The 4,466-nt window shown below is 32.1% G+C and overlaps 1 non-coding gene across 1 annotated transcript; it reads right to left on the reverse strand.

The window, feature by feature from the left end:
• Positions 1–3,864: 3,864 nt before the first annotated feature.
• LOC139845935 (small nucleolar RNA R71) lies at positions 3,865–3,971 on the reverse strand. Its single transcript, XR_011758687.1, has one exon. It is a non-coding gene; the product is annotated as a small nucleolar RNA R71 (small nucleolar RNA).
• Between the last annotated feature and the right edge of the window lie 495 nt (positions 3,972–4,466).

Below are 4,466 nucleotides of genomic sequence, written 5' to 3' on the forward strand. Positions count from 1 at the left end.
CTTTGTTTTAAGCGTTTAGCAGATCAGTCCATGACTTCTACGGGTTCCTCTATGAAGTACATTTTATCATCAATGCGAATGTCATCCAAAGGAATAACGAGAGTGTCATCAGCGAGACACTTTTTAAGATTCGAGACATGGAATACGTCGTGTACGCTGCTAAGTTCAGCAGGTAATTCTAATCGATAAGCTACGGGTCTGATCCTTTCAGTAATCTTGAAGGGTCCAACAAAACGCGGACTTAGTTTGCTTCGTTTACCAAAACGAACGACGCCTTTCCAAGGGAATACTTTTAACATGACTTTGTCACCAACTTGGAATTCCAAATCTTTCCGACCTTTATTAGCATAGCTCTTCTGTCGGCTGCGGGCAGTTTCTATTCGTTTCTTAATCTGAACTATCTTTTCGGTTGTCTCGTGTATGATTTCAGGACCAGTTAACTGTCTGTCTGATAATGCTAAAAACGAACATATATTTCATAGCATTATTCCTCAAGAAAGACAAGCTTTTATTGCAATTGTTCTATTTTAATGTGATATTCGTTTAAATAATAAAAGGTGAAGACAAAAGACAGATTTGACGAATTGAAGACGCAAAGGTCCAAAAAGCTCAAAAGTACAAAATACATTCAAAGTGGTTCCAATTATTGATAAGAAACGTCTCGAAATTACAAGAGTACAAGATTCAAAACGCAAAGTACAAGATATTAAATTGTACGCAAGGACGTTCGAAAATCCGGAACTGGGACATGAGTAAACTCTCAACGCTCGACGCAACGGACTAAAAATTACGAGTCAACTATGCACATAAATATAATATAATATTTAAATAATTCTTAAAATTATTTATATATTATATTTATATTAAAAATCCGTCGGCAAACAAAGAGCCAAAGCTGGTTGAGCTGTAATTTCAAACTCCGCGAGTTGCGGAGTTTGAAGGCAAAAATTTACACGACTCGCGGAGTTCACCTGGACTCAAATTCCTATAAAAGCCAACGCAGTTCGACGAGTTTTAATATCATATAATCTATCTCTCTCTCTCTCAATATATACGTAATATATATATATATATATATATATATATATATATATATATATATATATATATATATATATATATATATATATATATATATATATATATATATATATATATATATATATATATATATATATATATATATATATTTATATTTTAATTTTAATTTTAATTTCTAATAATAAGGGTATGTTAGCAAATGTTGTAAGGGTGTAAGTCGAAATTCTGTCCGTGTAACGCTACGCTATTTTTAATCATTGTAAGTTATGTTCAACCATTTTACATTAATGTCTCGTAGCTAAGTTATTATTATGCTTATTTAATCTGAAGTAATCATGATGTTGGGCTAAAAATATTAAAATTGGGTAATTGGGCTTTGTACCATAATTGGGGTTTGGACAAAAGAACGACACTTGTGGAAATTAGACTATGGGCTATTAATGGGCTTTATATTTGTTTAACTAAATGATAGTTTGTTAATTTTAATATAAAGATTTACAATTGGACGTCCCTATAAATAACCATATACACTCAATCGGACACGATGGGTGGGGTATTTATATGTACGAATAATCGTTCATTTAACCGGACACGGGAATGGATTAATAGCCACTAGAATTATTAAAACAGGGGTGAAATTATGTACAAGGACACTTGGCATAATTGTTAACAAAGTATTAAAACCTTGGGTTATACTCAGTCGACATCCTGGTGTAATTATTAAACAAAGTATTAAAATCTTGTTACAGTTTAAGTCCCCAATTAGTTGGAATATTTGACTTCGGGTATAAGGATAATTTGACGAGGACACTCGCACTTTATATTTATGACTGATGGACTGTTATGGACAAAAACCAGACGGACATATTAAATAATCCAGGACAAAGGACAATTAACCCATGGGCATAAAACTAAAATCAACACGTCAAACATCATGATTACGAAAGTTTAAATAAGCATAATTCTTTTATTTCATATTTAATTTTCTTTATTTTATATTTAATTGCACTTCTAATTATCGCATTTTTATTTATTGTTATTGTATTTAATTGCACTTTTAATTATCGTACTTTTTAATTATTGCAAGTTTATTTTATCGCACTTTTATTATTCGCAATTTCATTATCGTTATTTACTTTACGCTTTAAATTAAGTCTTTTATTTATTTAATATTTTACATTTGGTTTTAACTGCGACTAAAGTTTTAAAATCGACAAACCGGTCATTAAACGGTAAAACCCCCCTTTATAATAGTAATATTACTTATATATATATTTGTATTTTTATAAAATAAAACTAATATAGCGTTAAGCTTTGTTAAAAGATTCCCTGTGGAACGAACCGGACTTACTAAAAACTACACTACTGTACGATTAGGTACACTGCCTATAAGTGTTGTAGCAAGGTTTAAGTATATCCATTCTATAAATAAATAAATATCTTGTATAAAATTGTATCGTATTTAATAGTTTTTCCTTGTAAAATTTAAAAACTAGCGAAAAACACAAATATTACGCTAAAACAATTAAATTTTAGTGTTTTTTTTAAGTTATTGCCATTTGGGATATAGTTTTACTTGTAAGCTTTAATATTTTTAGACACCTTTTACCTATGTATCAATTATCATTCCAATTAGTAATCTCAATTTGCGATTATAATTTTAAGTTAGTGATAGTAATAAGGTTGGGTTAGTCGAGTGTTTTTAAGTTCTATAAGTCATTTCTTTTTATTTCTTATTTTCCGACGCCTTTTATTTTTCAACCCTTTTCTTTTTCTTTTTCAACGCACTCTTTTTCTTTCTTATTTCTCGCTATTCTAGTTTTAGGACATAGATTTTTTTTTTCTACTTCTTATCTAAATTTCTTAAAATTACGAAAATTTATTTTAAGTGGTTATATTGATAGACATCAAAATTTTCTGGTTCGTAGTAATAGTTGGATTTGTACGTGGACCGGGTTATTGGAGCCAAACAGTCCTCAATTATATTGAGACCAAACGAATCATGCCCCTCTGCTGCATCTTTTGGCTATTCGAAACGTGGGCAAAATCAGAAAAGTCTATTAATTGGATAACTTATATAATTTTTCTTTCCTTTTTAAAAACTAATAGGATATTCAGTGAATGCACCGAGCAAGACGTTCACCACCTTTTGTACGTTCACCACCTGTAACTAGATCAAGACATTTAGCAAATATTACCGCTGTTGATTTTTCTTTAGAATCGTCATCCAGTCGACCAGGTACTCCAATTCAAATTTCCGATAATCCATTTTTTGAACCCGGCCTCACAATTGAGAATCCGGAGAATATTCAGGGACGATTCATAGATCCTGAACCATTAAATTTTCCTCCGGAACCACCAATCATTCAAACAGAGATTGTTGAGGAACGAACCATTAAATCAGAATCCTCTATTGATTCCGATTCAACAAATTCAATTATGGAGAATCTAGAACCTTTAAGTATGGAAGACCGAATGAGAGCTAAACGTACTGGCCAAGGTCACGCAATTACTCATCCAGACATTAATGCGCCAGATTATGAAATTAAAGGACAAATTCTATACATGGTGACTAATCAATGCCAATTTAGTGGTGCGCTGAAGGAAGATCCAAATGAACATCTTCGTACCTTTAATAGGATCTGCACTTTATTTAAAATAAGAGAAGTTGAGGATGAACAGATATATCTCATGTTATTTCCCTGGACTTTAAAGGGAGAAGCCAAAGATTGGTTGGAATTGTTACCTGAAGGGGCGATCGATACATGGGACGTTTTAGTTGAAAAATTTCTTAAACAATTCTTTCCGGCATCTAAAGCCGTAAGACTTCAAGGAGAAATTGTTACGTTCACACAAAAACCGAATGAAACTCTATATGAAGCGTGGAAAAGATTTGGAAAGTTATTAAGAGGATGTCCGCAACATGGTTTAGACACCTGTCAAATAGTACAAATATTCTACCAAAGATGCTACATCACTACAAGAAAAGACATCGATATAGCAGCTGGTGGTTCCATTATGAAGAAAACCGAAACTGATGCTTATAAAATTATTGATAACACTGCTTCCCACTCACATGAGTGGCACCAAGAAAAAGATATCGTTAGATCATCTAAAGCAGCTAGAGCCGATTCTAGCCATGACTTAGATTCCATTTCCGCAAAGATAGATGCTGTCGAGAGACGAATGGAAAAGATGACTAAGGATATTCACTCAATACAAATTAGTTGTGAGCAGTGTGGAGGACCACATTTGACAAAAGATTGTATCAGTATTGAATTAACAATGGAACAAAGAGAGAATGTTTCATATCTAAACCAAAGGCCTGGAAATAATTATCAGAATAATTATCAACCGCCAAGACCGATCTATAATCAAAATCAGAATTATAACCGAAATATTCCATACAACAACCAACAAGGTCC

The sequence above is a fragment of the Rutidosis leptorrhynchoides genome, chromosome 4 (assembly GCF_046630445.1).
Source record: "Rutidosis leptorrhynchoides isolate AG116_Rl617_1_P2 chromosome 4, CSIRO_AGI_Rlap_v1, whole genome shotgun sequence".
Classification (NCBI taxonomy): domain Eukaryota; kingdom Viridiplantae; phylum Streptophyta; class Magnoliopsida; order Asterales; family Asteraceae; genus Rutidosis; species Rutidosis leptorrhynchoides.